Raw genomic sequence first — 17868 nt, 5'->3', positions numbered from 1 at the left:
TGAGTTGTTGCCGGAGTTTGGAAAGGTAAAAACATGATTCCCATCCCCATCTTTATCCAACCTCCTGTTGCTATTTGCCAGCTCAGCTTCATCTGGAAGAAGCCCAGGGATGGTTTCTAGATGTGTTTGGAGTGGCCTGGAGTTCGTTTTCAGAAATGGAGACTGTGTCGTTGAATTAAATGGTGCATGGAGCATGGCCAGCCGCCGGTGCACCTGCCTAAACCCACATGCAAACACATGCACACACATGGACACCCTCCTCACCCAGCCTTCTCCCCAGCCTCCCCAGATGGCCCTTCAGTTTCCTCAGAACTTGGCAAGCTCTTCTCTTCCAGAACTTCTAAGCTCAGCTCCACATCAGAATTACTCATGCAAATGAAAATCTCCTTGGGTCTTTAAGAGAAAATTCACAGGCCCCCTCACATTGACTGCAGAGAATGACAGAACTAAGTGGATTAGAGCCAGAGACACTATAGAACATCTCACAGGCCATAGTGAGAATTCAGTGCCTGTCGCTTGACCCAGAACATCGTGAGAGCTCAGGAAATTTTGTTGAGACCCATGATGGAAGGAAAGGAAATGCTTGAGGCTGTTACTTCCAGCCAACGCATCTTCCCCAGAACAAATCTGAGACTTTAAGGTGTTAGAGGTTGTTATGACATACCTTTTGGGGGTCAGACAAGCAACTCAGAACTGTCGGAATGGGTTGAAGGGATCATTTTATTCAGTGACTAATTCAACTCCTATTCAGTGGTTATATTACTAATTTTATGTTGTTTAGTCATTAAGTTGTGTCTAACTCTTTGTGACCCCATTAACTGCAGCACGCCAGGCTTCTTTATCTTCAGTATCTTCTGGAGTTTGCTCAGACTCATGTCCATTGAGTCAGTGATGCTATCTCATCCTCTGCTGCCCTCTTCTCCTCTTGCCCTCAATCTTTCTAAACCTGTATAGTTCTAGACTCCAGATTGGAAAATATCTGAGAAATCCACTTTCCCTACTTATCCTAATGGATGGCCAGTTGGCATCTTAAATACTCTAGCAATGGGCCTCCACCATTGATGCAATGATGAGTCAGAAAGCACAGTCTGGTACTGGGCTGAAATCTGCCTTCCTGAAGTGTCCACCCCCCACTGACCCACTTCTGTCCTTCAATTCTGCTGCTCCCCTTCCCCAGGGGGCCTCTAAGTTCTGTGAAAACAGCTCTGCTGGCTGTCCCCATCTGCCTACCAAACCCCAAGTCTTTTCTGGAAAAGAAAAGAAAATCCTCCCATGTAGTTGTGGTTCAGATTAACTCGCAGGATGTCTGTGCTTCTGGTGTTTCTATCTCGCAGAAGCAGCCCAGTTGTCCCCAAATCCTGAGTCCATGGGCTTCAGAGTCATATCCCCCACAGCACATGGGAAGCCAGGGTCACCAGATTTGTGCCATCTCCCTCTTGTCCGGGCCTCTCAAGGCCATGTGTAGATGAGAAATTTTTTCATTTCAAAAAAAGAAGAAAGAAAGAATCTAAATGGCGTCCAGACAACCAGATTCCCCTGCGCGAGCAAGCTGTAACCTTAGGGAAGCCCCTCTCTGGGGTTGTTTCCCCATTTGTGTAATGGATCGAGAGATCCTGCAGAGGAACTTTCTGGAAGTAAAGTTAAGACAAAAGGGATGTGATATCTGAGTAGAGGCACCTGATGCTGCTAGGCCCAGAGTCACCATGGCAACCAGTTTCTCCATCTCTGAAGTTCTCCTTCACCAGAAGGGACTTGTAGCTGTGCCTTCTGCCTAGAGGGGTTGTCCCCTGCTTTTCACAAGGCTGGTCCCTCATGTCCTTCAGGCCTCATCTTAATACATCATCTTTTGAAGGCCTATCCTGGCCACCCCCAAACAAACGGGTCCCCTACACGCTGTTTCTTTCCTTCGGCACTGAGATTATGGTCACCATCAGAGGTTATTTTATTTCATGGTTATTTGTTTGTAATATCTGTCTCCTAGTAAATGTCAGCCCTATGAGGGCAGGAACCCTGGCTTGTTTACTGCTGTATCCCTATTCCCTAGCACAGTGTCTGGTACATACATGGGCTCAATACATGTTGAATGAATGGCCAAGTGAATGAATCAACAAATAAGTGCCTGGGCCTGGTTGGTAGTACCCTATGGACCAGGCCCCTCCCGTGAGCCACTCCCTTTTCTTCCCTCTTCATCTGCCTCCTTTCTCCCCTTCCCTCCTTCCTCCCAGTCCAGCCTTTTCTTTGCCCTCATCTGTCACTTTAATTCCAGCTGCCAAGTGTTTTGGTCCTATCCTTCTCCTCTCCATCTGTCCGCTTCACATGTATCCTCAAGGCCAAGGCATGCACTGCTGCCACCACCTCCATGAAGCTCACCAGGATACATGTACGGCCCTCTTTCAAACATCTAAACGTTGTATTGATGTGGTGCCCTGCCATTCACCATGGACTTCCCTGAATGGCTTCTGGTCACAGCCCCTGGAGGAAGCAGAGTCAGTCAGTTAGTCAGTTCAGTTGCTCAGTCGTGTCTGACTCTTTGCAACCTCATGAATCACAGCATGCCAGGCCTCCCTGTCCATCACCAACTCCCGGAGTTCACTCAAACTCATGTCCATAGAGTCGGTGATGCCATCCAGCCATCTCATTCTCTGTCGTCCCCTTCTCCTCCTGCCCCCAATCCCTCCCAGCATCAGAGTCTTTTCCAGTGAGTCAGCTCTTCACATGAATTGGCCAAAGTATTGGAGTTTCAGCCTCAGCATCAGTCCCTCGAATGAACATCCAGGACTGATCTCCTTTAGAATGGACTGGTTGGATCTCCTTGCAGTCCAAGGGACTCTCAAGAGTCTTCTCCAGCACCACAGTTCAAAAGCATCAATTCTTCGGCAATCAGCTTTCTTCACAGTCCAACTCTTACATCCATACATGACCACTGGAAAAACCATAGCCTTGACTAGACGGACCTTGGTTGGCAACGTTAATGTCTCTGCTTTTTAATATGCTATCTAGGTTGGTCATAACTTTCCTTCCAAGAAGTAAGCGTCTTTTAATTTCATGGCTACAATCAGCATCTGCAGTGACTTTGGAGCCCCCAAAATAAAGTCTGATACTGTTTCTTCTGTTTCCCCATCTATTTCCCATGAAGTGATGGGACCAGATGCCATGATCTTTGTTTTCTGAATGTTGAGCTTCAAGCCAACTTTTTCACTCTCCTTTCACTTTTATCAAGAGGCTTTTTAGTTCCTCTTCACTTTCTGCCATCGGAGAAGGCAATGGCAAGCCACTCCAGTACTCTTGCCTAGAAAATCCCATGGATGGAGGAGCCTGGTAGGCTGCAGTCCGTGGGGTCGCTAAGGGTCGGACATGACTGAGCGACTTCACTTTCACTTTTCACTTTCACACATTGGAGAAGGAAATAGCAACCCACTCCAGTGTTCTTGCCTGGAGAATCCCAAGGACGGGGGAGCCTGGTGGGCTTCCGTCTATGGGGTCACACAGAGTCGGACACAACTGAAGTGACTTAGCAGCAGCAGCAGCAGCACTTTCTGCCATGCATAAAAACAAATCACAAAACACCCTCCACCTGGCGTAAAGTGTTACTAGACCCATTTTCCTGACAAGGTAACTCTAGATTAAAGTCTCTGTTACTCTGTCCAAATACTAATACACAACCGAGAAAGTGAGTGGGGGTGGGTCTGTCTCTGACTTTAAGTCCCCTGGCCTCCCTTGCGCTCTACGAATTCCAGCCTTGAAGGTTCACTATTTTGACTTTTATTATGAAAATTTCAAACATAAACTGAGAAGAAGAATACAACGAATATCTATATGCCCACCCTGTGGCCTGGTATTTTGGGCCTTCTTATCCATTGTTCTGTCTCTAGGGTGAATTTGCATGCTTATTTCTTAGACCTCAAATTCAAAGCACCAAGCTAATACCCTCCTTTGTCCATGACCTGTTACCACCATTGATCCCGGCTGCCTGGAGTTTACATACTTATTTTCTCAATTCCCTTTCATCCTCATTGCCCATTCCTGTCCCCCACTCACTGACCCACACACACAAACACACACAGCACATACAAGAGGAAGCATTCCATTGGTTTAATGTACCCATTTCTTAAAAATTAAATATGCCTGATTGTTTTGTGCATGTTTATTGTAATAAATAGATAATATAAAGTTTACCATTTTAACCATTTTTAAATGTACAGTTTAAAAAATGTACATTAAATACAATTGAAATGTACAATTTTTAAGCACAATTAAAAATGTACATTAAGTGCATTCATGATGTTGTATAACCATCCCTACTATCAATCTCCAATACTTTTCCATCACCCCAAGGAAACTCTGTCCTCATGAGCAATAACCCCCATTCTCCCCTCCCCCTGTCCTGGTAACCACTAACCTTTCTGTCTCTATGAATTTGCCTATTCTAGATAGCTCACGTAAGTGGAATCATACAATATTTGCCCTTTTGTGTCTGGTTTACTTCATTTAGTGTAGTACTTTCAGGGTTCATCTATATTATAGCATGTATCAGAACCTCATTCCTTTTTTATTACTGAATAATATTCCACTGTATGTATAAATCATCTTTTATTTATCCATTTATTTATTGACAGATACTTGCCTTTTTTTCACCTTTTGGCTATTGTAAATATTGCTGCTATGAACATTGGTGTACAAGTATCTGCTGCAGTTTCTGTTTTCAATTATTTTGGGTATGTATCTAGGAATTGAATTGCTGGTCATATTGGAATTCAGTGTTTAAGTTTTTTAGGAATTGCCAACAGTTTTCCACAGCAGCTGGGCCATTTTACATTCCCACCAGCAATGCACAAGGGTTCAGATTTCTTCACGTCTTTGTCAACACTTGTTATTTTCCTGGTTTGGTTTGGTTTTGGTTTTTAAAAAGTAGCCATCCTAGTAAGTGTGAAGTGGTACCTCACTGTGGTTTCAATTTACATTTATCTGATGACTAATGATGCTGAATATGCTTTCAAGTGCTTATCAACCATTTGTATATCATCTCGGAGAAATGTCTATTTGGGCCCTTTGACTGGTTTTCAGGTTGATTATGTTTTTACTGGTGAGTTTTAGGAGTTCTTCATATATTCTGGATATTAGTCCCTTATCAGATAAATGATTTGCAAATATTCTCTCCACTCTGTGGGCTTCCTTTTCACTCTCTTGATAGTGTATTTTGATCTATAGAAGTTTTTAATTTTGATGAAGTCCAATTTATCTTCTTTTGTATGTGCAAGGCCTATGCTTTTGGTGTTACATTTTAAAAATAATTGCCATGAAGATTTTTCCTCAATGTATTCTTCTAAGAGTTTCATAGTTTTAGCTCTTAAATTTAGGTCTTTGATCCATTTTGAGTTAATTTTTGTACACAGTATGAGGTATGGGGCCAACTTCATTCTGTTGCATGTGGCTATCCAGTTTTTCCAGTACCATTTGTTGAGAAGACTGTCCTACTGAATGGTCTTGGCATCTTGGAAAATCAGTTAACCATAGGCACAAGGGTTTATTTCTGGGATCTCTTTTCTGTTCCTTTGGCTCCTGTGTCTATCTTTTATGCCAGTCTCACAACTGTTTTTGATTATTATGGCTTTGTAGTATGTTCTGAAATCAAGAAGTGTGAGACTTCCAGCTTTGTTCTTCTTTTTCATGGTTGTTTTTGGCTATTTGGGATCCTTTGAAGTTCCATATGAATTTGAGGATGGGCTTTTCTATTTCTATATCAAAACATACTGCTGCAGTTTTTATAGTAATTGCATTGAATCTGCATGGGTGCTGTGTCACTGCTGTATCTTTTTTCCACTCTGCTTTTAAGATCCATCCATGTTGCTATATGATCATTGGGTCTGCCTCTGTCATATCTTAACTTCTGCTGCTCACTCATGGTTACCCATCCTCTGCCTTGAGGGACGTATGGTTCCTCCTGGTTTCCCAGGAGCACAACAAAGCTAATTCATAAGAATCTCCATGATATCTCCATGTGACATAGCTGTGCACTTATCCGTGTGATATAATCGCGATTTGCTAACACTTATAGACCCTTTCCTAAAGGCCAGGTGCTGTGTGAGCACTTTGTATGATTCTCTCATTCTATTAGTATAGTAACAACTCTATGGAAAATGTATTAGTATTATTGCCATTTTACGTATGAGGGAATGAAGGCTCAGAGAAAGCTCAGTTAGGAAACATCAGGGCCAGAATCTGAACACATGCCAGTCTGGCTCTGACACCTGTGAGCTGCATCCCTGTGCTCCAAAGCCAGGCCCCCTGGGGGACATCAGGGTCTGGCTTAAGTCCCTCCAGCTTCCCTGCATGCTGACTGTGTGCCAACTGCCCAGTGAACACCTGGGCCTCGGGAACCTGGGACCCAGAGAGGGGAAGGCAGCAGCCCAAGCTCACCAACAGCAGCTGAAGGAGCAGAGTGAGGCCCGGAACCCAGGCGGTGTGAGCCCTGCCCATCAGGGTGCTGCAGGCCAGCGGTCAGGAGAGGGGTCACAGTGCACACATCTTCAGCGAAAGGCCCTTCTGGCAGCCCATAAATCCGGCTGGACCCTGCTTATCCTGTTTACTGGATTAGCGGGCTGGGCGTCTCCCTATAAATCATCCAGGGTGATTTACGGGGAGGCCCTGGAAGGTCTGAAGGCCTCCCCGGGGAGGGGCAGATAAATGCCGCCTGCCCGCTCAGCCCGCCCCCTCCACCTTCCCAGGGAGGGCTGGTAACGGGGGCCTCTAGCTCTACCACCCCCACCCAGTGAGTCACTCCACGTTCCTCTTCAAATCTGCTCCTCTTCTTGCAGGCTTCTGGCCCAGTTTAAAAGTTCCAAAGACAAAGCTTCTGGTGCTTTTAGGGCCCGTCTCCATCAAATAGTGCAAAGTAAGGATGATGAAATACGATAGGCAAGCTGCAAAACAACAAAGAAGCCAAACTGTGAGAAAACTGAGATTGCCAGCTATATTAGGTAAAATGCAGTGCTAACTTAGACCATGTGCCAGGCACCTCTGCACCTTCATTCAACATGAATCATCATGTCACATCACAATAGGCCTGTAAGATGGGTACTGTGATTATCCCCATATCCCCACAGACAAAACCACTGAAGCCTGAGAGGTGAGCTGACTTAACCAGGGACAAGGTCACAAAACGTAAAGGTGTGATTCAAACCAGCAGTCTGACACTGGAGTTGGGAGTTTAGCTCTTCCCTCTGCTCACTCAGGGCGCAGGATGTGTGTTGGGGGGTGGGGGCATTGACTAAGGCAGTAAGCAGTGCAGCATTTAAGAGATGGACTTTGCAGTTGGAAAGGCCAGGTTTAGGTCCTAACTCTGCCACTTACTAGCTTGTGACATGGATGAGTCATTTTAATTCTCTTGGCTTCAGTTTCCCCTTATCTGTAAAATGGGCTGATAATAGCAAGTCCCTTCTAGGAGAGCAGACCCCCTTCTGTTTTGAGTAATAAATATATTAAAAATATGCTTTGCACAATGCCAAACATGTAGTTAAGCATTCAGTAAGTGTTAGCCTACAGATGAATCAATTTTTACCCTGAACCAATGGTAGAGACTTGGATTTACACAAGGAACTCCAAAGAGGATGGAGCATTAGAGTGCAGAATAAAGATCCAAACTAGAAAGGGTGGTAAATTCTAATAGGAAGGACCAGAAACTTCATAGAGAAGGAGGCTGAGACTTGAGCTGTGAAACTAACCAAGGTTTCCTAAAACTATGAAAGGGAGGAATCACTGAGAGAACTTCCTTAGCAAAAGTGTGTGGTGAGTGACGGAGGACACACTCTCAACGACCATCCCATACATGAATGGTTTGCACTTGTCTCTCCGTATCAGTAGAGATAGCCTCTAGTTCTTCATGAAGTCTCCCCCATGCCTCTCCATGACTGATTTGGTATATAGATAACAGATCCCCAGTACATACTGTATTGATGGATGGGTGGATAGATGGTGGATACATTGATGGATGAATGGGAGAGGTGAATGAATGGATAGATGGAAGTAGAGATAAACAGAATGACTAGACAAGTGAATAGGTGGGTGAGTGAGTGGATGGATGGATGGATGAGAGTATGGTTGAAGGTCAGGGACATGAATGATGGCTGCCTAGTAAGTTTCTACCTCTGGGCCTTTCCTTTGGGGTTCTCTCTGCCTGGATTATTCTCCACGATATTCTCTTGGTTTAGCCCTCTCATTTCATTTAAGGATCTGGCAAACGTCACTTCCTCAGGGAAGCCTTCCCTGACTACCCAATCTAAAATAGAACCTTCTCTGACTATGTGCCCTCCTATATTTTTTAACAGTATTTATCACTCCCTAGCATAGTAGATCAGAGAAGGCAATGGCAAGCCACTCCAGGACTCTTGCCTAGAAAATCCCATGGATGGAGGAGCCTGGTAGGCTGCGGTCCGTGGGGTCGCTAAGGGTCGGACACGACTGACCGACTTCACTTTCACTTTTCACTTTCACACATTGGAGAAGGAAATGGCAACCCACTCCAGTGTTCTTGCCTGGAGAATCCCAAGGACGGGGGAGCCTGGTGGGCTTCCGTCTATGGGGTCACACAGAGTCGGACACGACTGAAGTGACTTAGCAGCAGCAGCAGCAGCATAGTAGATACTTACTTGCTCATTTGTTCTCTCCCATCAAATGTAAGTTTAGTGGGAGCAGCTACTGTCTCTGTTTTGCTCACTTCTCTATTGTCAGCACCTAGTACAAGGCCTGGCACACAGTAGGCCCTCTATATACATTGTTGAATGAGTTGACCAGTGTAATAAGCGGCTAGGAGCAAGTGTGGGGTTCAATCCTGGAAATTTCTGAAACCTCTTTGCATCATTGAAAAAGTCCTCCACCAATGATAATGTTGCTATTTTCTCTCATTTGTTTTCTCACAATTTACACGTCAGAAAGGACTTTCTCCCACATATCTCATTTGCTTGCCTTTGAAATAGGCAGGAAATACAGGTTTGGTGGTTTTTTGTTTTTTTTTTTTTACAACGGAAAGATCTTTGCAAATCACAAAGTGGTGTCAATTTTCCAATCAAAGGGTAAGAAAAATAAAGCGAAATTCTTCCGTGAGCCTCTTATTCTCCTCCCTGCTCTGAGATATTCACTGTTGAGAGTTTGGGGCAGCAAGAGTGGTGACTTGAAGGACTTCCCTGGTGGTCCAGTGGTTAAGACCCTGTGTTCCCAGTGCAGGGGGCATGAGTTTGATTGCTGGTCAGAGAACTAAGAACAGCATGCCACATGGTGCAGCCAAAAAAAAAAAAAAAAAAGAGCTAAGACTTGAACTCTGAGTCTATATCCCTCTGACTCTGGAGCCCATGCTCCCACCCTGTACTTCTCACACCCCTTTGGTAGGTCCCTTCTCCTCAGGCCCAGCCCTGTCTTGCCCCAAGCGTTTCTACCTGAGGGGAAGGCTTGGCCCAAAAGGGCTGCCACTGCCCTGCACCTCTCTTCAAGATCTCCCTGCTTCTTCATGTGCTACCTTTCAACCATGACTCCCTCAGCCACCCACCCTGCCCTTTCTCTCTCCTTCTCTGTAAACTCTGAGGTCCACAAACATTCTACAGTTTTCTTCATTCTCCAAAGAAACCCTCCCCCCCCAGTTCTTTATCTCCATCAAGCTACCACTTCCTCTTTCTCCTTTTTTTCACTATCAGATTTCTTGAGGCAAAAGGATTCTATGTGTCCTTTCTAGCCAGTGCCCCCACGAATGACTTGGTCTTTGGACGGATCTGGATTTCAGCCCTCACTCTGCCACTGGGTTATGGTGTAACCTTGAGCAAATCACAGAACTTCTCTGAGCAGTCGTTAACTGCTGTCTCCCCAACCCGAGGACAGTGCTGGCACCTGTGGGCCTCTCATTAGCTGTCTGGTGGGTGAGCAGTGAACGAGTGTACTTCATCCACAAGGAGCCTTGCCTCCACATCACCCTTCGCAGCTCAGGCCCTCACTTCCTATGATGGTCGTGCTGTGCGGTGCTTAGTCTCTCGGTCGTGTCTGACTCTGTGCGACCCCGCGGACTGTAGCCCGCCAGCTTCCTCTGTCCATGGGATTCTCCAGGCAAGAATACTGGAGTGGGTTGCCATGCCCTCCTCCGGGGAATCTTCCCAACCCAGGGATAGAACCCAGGTCTCCTGCATTGCAGGCGGATTCTTTACCACTGAGCTACCAGGGAAGCCCACCTGTGATGGTTAATTTTTTTTAATTGGGGGAAAATATACATAACATAAAAATTTTACCATTAAAAAAAAAATGTTTACCATTTTAACCATGCAGTACCACTAAGTACTTTCACATTTTTGTGCAACCATCACCACCATCCATCTCCAGGACTTTTTCATTAACCCAAACTGAAATTGTACACCTAAGAAAGAAGAACTCCCCATTTCTCCCTCTCCTCAGCCTCTGGTAACCACACATTCAGCCTTCTGTCTCTGTGAATTTGACTACTCCGGGTGCCTCATACAAGTGGAATCATATAATTTTTGTTAATATAATCATCCTTTCTGATGGTTAATTTTGTGTGTCAATATTGCCAGTCTATGGTGCCCAGTTGTTTGGTGAAACACCAGACTAGATGTTATGAATGATATTTAAATCAGAGACTTTGAGTAAATCAGATTACTCTCCATAATGTAGATGGGTCTCATCTAAGGACATATATATATATATATATATATATATATATATATATATATGCTGCTGCTGCTGCTGCTAAGTCGCTTCAGTCGTGTCCGACTCTGTGCGACCCCATAGATGGCAGCCCACCAGGCTCCCCCGTCCCTGGGATTCTCCAGGCAAGAACACTGGAGTGGGTTGCCATTTCCTTCTCCATATATATATATATTCTATTGGTTCTGTTTCTCCAGAGAATCCTGACTAATACACCAGGCCCTGCCCCCTTACATAGGCCTTATCCCCCTCTCCTTTCAGCCCAGACATCACCTCCTCCAGGAAGCCATTTGGAGCATTGTCCTGTGGGATGCTTGCCACATATGGCCTCATAGAGGGAGCTTAATCCTTGTGAGCAGGGACCCTTTCTGCGCCTTGATTCAAACAATCATTCAACTCTGCCCTCTCTCAGCGGCACTGGGATGGCTGGGCTTTGTGGGTGTAACAGGGTTTTTGTGAAATTCGGTCAATTTGTTCAATGGCCCCAGGGAGCCTTGTAAGGAAATTCACCCCCATCTTAGGCAGAACTCTCTCTGAACACTAGAATTTGACTTGAGGCAGAACCCCAGCTAGGGAGTGAAGCCCCATGCCGTTCTCCCCACACCTGCTGGGACTACCCTGCTCTCAGGCAAGCACCAGAAAAAGCCTCGGGGAGCGCCTGCATGCAGGAGGCCCTTGCCCTCCCAGACGTGGGCTGGCAGCTAGATGGAGGCACAGCGCCTGCCCTTCCATTTCTCCACCTTGCCCCCAGGGAACCTCGACTTCTCCAGGTGGAAGGTGCCAGGATACATCCCCAACAGGCCTGGGATCTGACAGCAGGGCTGCTCTCCTGCTTTTTGAGACCTGACAGAGGCCTTGACAAGGAGGAGGAAGGGCTGCCTCTGGGGATGCAGCCTCCGGGCCCCCGGAGGCCAGACCGGGCCATGATTGGGAGCACGGTTTGGAGCAGAAGGTCTGCTCTTGAATCCCAGCTCCACCACTTACCAGCTGTGTCACCTGGGGAAAGCCACCTCACATCTCAGACTGTTTTCCCACCTCTGAAACAAGAAAATAATGCTTATCTCAGAAAGTACTCACAGTACCAAATGAGGTCACACACAGAGCACCTGGCACCTAGTAATCACTCCATAAACGACAGATATTACTGTTGATGGTTTTTTTCTTTTTTACTATCTGTGTGACTTTAGGCAACTGGCTTAGCCTCTCTGTGCCCCATTTCCCGACCTCTAAAAACTAGGATTAAAATAACAATAAATGTTCTACAAGGTGGCCATGGAGGTAATAATCCCTCAATACAAAACAACTATTATTAGTCATTGATATTTATTGGTTTTTAAAATTATTTGGGCTGACCAACCAGGGTAACCCCTTGATCCCTCCAGCACTGAGGAATCTGAGGCTCTGGGTGGAAGAAAAGCCTCGCTTGAAGCCCCTTCCCCACCCCCACCCTCAGGCCCCTTTGAAGTCCCCAGGGGCCCTGGGGCCGTGATAAATGTCCCAGCCCTATAGGTTATGACTTGCTGCCAGATTTGACATTAACCATCATGCCCTGGCTGGGTGTTTGAAGAAAGTGGCTAAATGCTGCTAGGGCTGATGTGGGAGATAGCAGCTCAGGCTGGTCTTTGAAAGCCCCCTGGCCGCCCTGGCGAGAGGGAGCGAGGAGGCCGGCTCCGCTCCAGCTGTTTAGTCTACCAATCACTGTGGTGACATGGAGTCTGTGCTGGCGTGGGGAGGGCTGCTGCAGGCACTGGGCGGGGAGGGGCTGCCTGCGGCCACTGAGGCTTTCCTTGGCTGGCTTTCTTTTGGTGGGGGTGGATGCATGTGCCCTTTTCACACCTCTCCAGTAAGAGCGGAGACGTTGGAGAGGAGAAAGAGTGCTGGACTAGAAGCCCAGGGGCTGGGCTCGGCCGCTGTCTTGCTTCCCCTCTTTCTTCCGTAAGAAAGCGAAGCACGTGTAGTGAGAGGTTCACATCCCAGGCTTTAGGGCCAGCCAGTCCCCTGGCTCTGCCTCTTCTTCCAGTGAGCTTTGACTTCCTTGGGCCTGGGCCTCAGTTTCCTCATCTGTAAAATGGGGATGAATAACAGCAGCTCTCTCGAGGGTCCAGCATGGATTGAATAAGCCAATGTGTGTAACGCATCTTGAACAGAACCAAGCACCCAGTAGAGTCTCAGCAGACAGAAGCTGACCACCAATATTGGTTGGGGACACCAAAATAAAGAGCCAAGTTTCCTTTTCTGCCCCTACTGTGTCCCCAGAAACTTTGCCCCAGTTACCAGTTCACACCACCCTTCCCCACTGGTTCATTCCTTCAGATAACTTTCATCTGAGGTAGAGAAGCACCCTAATTAGAAATAATAGCTACCAGGGCACTCGCTACATGCCAGGCACTGTGTAGAGTACTTTGCACGCCACAGCTGGCCTGGGAGAAAAGCATTCAGTGAGATAACAAAGAACACTGCCTGGCACTTAGAAAGTTCTTAATAAACAGTAGCTTCTGTGACTTTTGAGCACCTACTCTGTGCCAGCCCGTGCCAGGAGCTGGAGGCCCAAAACTTGGTGGAGAGGGGCTCTGCCTTCAAAGCGCCACTGGGACAAGCCAGGTTAGGTCAGGCAGCAATAATCAATGTCCCTGTACTTAGGGCAATAAAGATTTAGTTTGCACTCACGCTGCATGTCCAGGGCTGGGGGGCAGGAGTTTCTGTTCACCTAGTCAGTCAGGGACAACTGGCGGACCCTCCACCTTGACGTGCATTTGCAGGGTCACCAGCAAATCATACACTCACTTGGAAAGTTTGTGTCGCCCAGCATTTTTTAAAATTAATATTTATTTATTTATGTATTTTGGGCTGCACCGAATCTTCATTGCTGCCCTCAGACTTTCTCTAGTTGTGGTGAGCGGATGCTGCTTTCTAGTTGCAATGCGCAGGCTTCTCACTGCGGTGGCTTCTCTTGTTACAGAGCACAGGCTGTAGTGTGTGTGGGCTTCAGCAGCTGTGGCGCACAGACTTCGTTGCTCCAGGGAATGTAGAATCTTCCCAGACCAGGGATCTAATCATGTCCCCTTCATTGGCAGGCAGATTCTTAACCACTGGACTACCAGGGAAGTCCCACCAGCATTTCACTGGCTACAGTAAATCACATGGTTCTGTCCAACCTCAGAAGTGCCCGGAGGGAGAAGAAAAATGACTGCCCACAAGCCCACAGCCCAGGAGCAGAGACAGATATGTGAACAGCTCTCCTGCTGGAGTTATGTTCTCACCAAGTGTTGTGGGAGCACAGCACAGGGGAGAAGTGACTTTGTCGAGAGGTCTGTGGATACTGCACAGCAGAGGTGACCTGAGAGCCTCGGCCAGGCATTTAGAGCAGTGAATGGTTCTTATTGATACACTGGGGTCTAGGACACATGGTTGACTTTCAAGGATCCTGGAGCCCCTAAAACTGCCAAATCTTGGCTGTAGGTGAGTTTGTCCATTTTTCTGAGAAGAAATTCTTGATTTGCATCATCTCAGACTTAGCTCACCAGATTCTATGCTCTTCTCCTGAGATTAGCCTGTCAGTGTGACAGTCTAAAGTGTGACCTTCAAACCACCTGCCACAGAGAACATGCTGCTGCTGCTGCTGCTGCTAAGTCGCTTCAGTCGTGTCCGACTCTGTGCGACCCCATAGAGCCCAGCAGGCTCCCCCGTCCCTGGGATTCTCCAGGCAATAACACTGGAGTGGGGTGCCATTGCCTTCTCCAGCCACAGAGAACATGAGTGGTTGTCAAAAATGCACCCTGCCTTGACCAACTGAATCAGAAGCCCCGGGGGTGAGGCCCGGCAATCTGCATTTTAAGAAGTTCTTCAGGTTACCCTGAGGCCACCTGCCAGAGACAGCTCTCCCCAGCCCAGTCAGGCTGTGAATGAGGCCTGATGAGGGCTGCATGGTTAACAAGATCCCTCTGTAGTGGAGGGGCTTCCCCAGTGGCTCAGCAGTAAAGTATCTGCCTGCAATGCAGGAGACGCTGGAAACTTGGGTTCGATCCCTGGATCAGAAAGATCCCCTGGAGGAGGAAATGGCAACCCACTCCAGTACTCTTGCTGGAGAATCCCGTGGACAGAGGAGCCTGGTTGGCTACAGTCCATGGAGTCGCAGAGTGGGACATGACTGAGCCACTGAACACACACATACAGACTCTGTGGTGGAGGGCACTTTACAGTTTCCAGAGCCGCTTACCTGACCTGATTCAATCCTCACAGAGACAGGGTGGAGCGGAAGGGGCCAGGTTCCCCTTCTCCCAGCACATAGGAGTTGTTCAGTGTGTGTCACTGGGCAAAGGACAAAATGGCCTAAATACACACACTCTGGAATCAGATGGCCTTTAGGTTCACATCCTACTCTTGATGGTTACTGGCTGGGTGATCTTGAATGCCCTTAGGACCCCAGCCTCCTCATGTGTCCTTGGGAACGACAGTCTCCCTCACCTGGCCCACGGGACCGTGTTGGCACCCAGCACACATTCTCTAAAGGGTGGCCAGAGGATAATGACTATTTTAATACTTGTGTTGGGTCTCCTGAACCTTCCAGAGGTGAGCAGAGGGAGAACCAGACAGGGTTCTACTCTGAGTGTAGAGGCAGGATGCAAGTGCAGGCAAAGTAGTGCTGGGAAGAACCTGACAAGTGTGTTCAATATATAGAGTCCCCAGCCTCTCCCAGTGGTTCTGACGCTGCAGGTCTGAATCAGGCCGGGAACTGCATTTTAAACTGTTCCTGGGGATTCCAGTCCTCCGGGAGGTCCTTGGACCCCTGAACCCATGTGGTTGGATGTGCAGGTTTGAAATGTCTGACAGGCAATGGGGGTCCTGGCCACACAGGACCTGTCCCCAACAGTGACACTGCCCCAAGGTGAGCCGTTTCCTGCCCACCCGTCTCCACCACGTCCTGGGCTACCTCCCTGCTTTGTGGCCTGAGGCGAGGAGAAAGGGCAGCTGTATTTTGGGTGGGCGGTGGGGGGAGGCGTTGGAGAGAGAACTGACTAGGAGTCAGGAAACCTGCCCCAGAGACGCTTCTGTTCCCTCTGTGACTTTCAGGCTCTGGTTTCCCATCTGTATGTGAGGCTCCTCCCCTGATTCGAGATCAGTGGGGCACTCACCATGCAACTAATAAGACTTACCCAGGACACCCCCTCCACCACCCAGGGCCCCTGCGGAAGCCATGCACCTAATTTTGCCTTCTCTTCTCTAAATAAGGCCCCATGAAATCCACAAGGGGCCCTAACCCAGACAGGGCTGTGAAAGCGCCCACTGCATGCGTGGGCTCTCACCCAGGAAACACGCCACCTGATTCAGGGGCAAGGCGAGGCCTCCTAAGCGGCTCCAGGAGCACCCCTCCTCTGCTTGCTTGGGTTTCTCCACTTTGCTCCCAGCCAGAGGCCAGCCTGGGGGTTTATCAGCCAGGAGTGGCAGAGCCTACTAATCAGAGGCTGCTCCCGGCCCAGAGGATTAACTCTGCAGACCCCAGGCTGGCCGGGTCAGACGCCCTGGCTACCAGCTTTGCCCCAGGGTTCTCAGCTTCAGATTGCTCGTAGCGGGAGGGCGGGGTGGGGGGTTGCTATTGATTTCAGTGGAACCAGCAGCAGCCAGAGAGAGTACCGCTAAATAGAGCACCTCATTTTCCTGCTGGAGACCTTCCTCAACTGCAGAATAAACCCCAAACTGCACCCCGTCCATATGGCCCGGCCCACCTCTCTGAACTCAGCCCCTGGCCCATGCCTGCCTTATTTTCCTACCAGACAATCCCCATCCTTACCCCCGCCTCCCCGTGCGCTCACCCTGGGACTGAGGCACTGGCTCTTCCTGGGCCTGGAACCCCCTTCCAAGATCTTCAAAAGACACCTCTTCCAGGTCTCTTCTCAAAAGTCATACCCCGAGTGGCCCTCCCATCCCACTGTCACCCCAGCACATCTCTGTTTTATTTTTTAATCAGAGGTGGAAATCTATATCATATGCTTAATTATCTGCTGCCTCTGCCATGAGAAAGGGAGCCAAGTGTCAGTCTGCAGTGCCTAGGACAGTGCCTGGCACCTGGAGGGGGCTCAGGAGCAATTTGCAGGCTGAAGGGTTGAGGCTAGGAACCTGTATACCACAGCCCTGACTCTGGGCAGGAGGTGGCCAGGGAGATGGAGGGCAACTAAGTCAGGGATCCCTGCTCTCAGGAGCCCATGAGGCAAAGCAGACTGGATGGGTGTATTTGGAAAGGCAAGCAACGGCTGTTGGTTTCACTGCAGACTCTAGGGATCAGCAAGGAGGCAGAAGTGCCACATTGGCCATGTGTCAGGATGTGGCAGGGGGCTGGGAGGCTGGGTGCTTGTTACAAGATGGCACCTGGACCACCTTTCCATGGCCGGTAGGAGCAGAGGCACTCTTGGGCCTCAGTGGTCAGGAAAGCCTTTCCAGGGGTGCTGAGTTGTGAACAGGGTGTACAGATACACCTGGACAGGCAGGTGAGGCAGGCGTGGGAATCCCAGGGAAGGCTGAGCACTGCCCCTTGCCCTCAAGTGCAAGACCCCAAGGTGGGATGTGCTAAGACCCAGGCAGGCCCTGTACAGGGGAGGGTGGGCCTGCTTCAGCCCCCCTGGTACTTCCTCCAGCCCCTGCTCAGTCTCAGGGAGAAAGCCAGCTCTGACTTCATGTGGGAAACTGTCTCTTTGACTTGCTTTTTGTTGCTTTTATTATTATAATCATACTCAGTGGCTTGCCAGGAGGACTCTGTTTGACTGTAAACTAAAGTGCCTTTGTTCAGCTCCTGAAGAGAAAGTTTGTCCCTGCCCACCTGTGAATAGAAGAGATTAACACACCCCTGCCAAAGGCTGGCCATTCCCTTGGAGACTGAAGACCCTTTCACTTTACTTACCCACTGCATATCCCTCTCTATTCTGCCTTTTGACTTCAGTTCCTTATTGCTTCCTTCTCTCTGATCTATAAAAGAACCTGGCATATAGACCTCATAAGATGGTTATTTTGAAGGCGCTGGCCTGCCATCTTCTTGGTCTGCCGGCTCCCTAATTAAAGTCTCTCCCTTGTCTCAATACCTCATCTCTTGGATTCACTGGCCTATGGTGCAGTGAGCAGAGCGAGCTTGGACTTGGTAATACCTCCTCCAGGGATCCCATCCCCTTCTCACAGGCAGTT

Source organism: Moschus berezovskii, chromosome 8, assembly GCF_049115385.1.
Source record: "Moschus berezovskii isolate FMDL1 chromosome 8, NW_MosBer_1.0, whole genome shotgun sequence".
Taxonomy (NCBI): Eukaryota; Metazoa; Chordata; class Mammalia; order Artiodactyla; family Moschidae; genus Moschus; species Moschus berezovskii.
Note: the sequence above shows the minus strand (reverse complement) of the source record.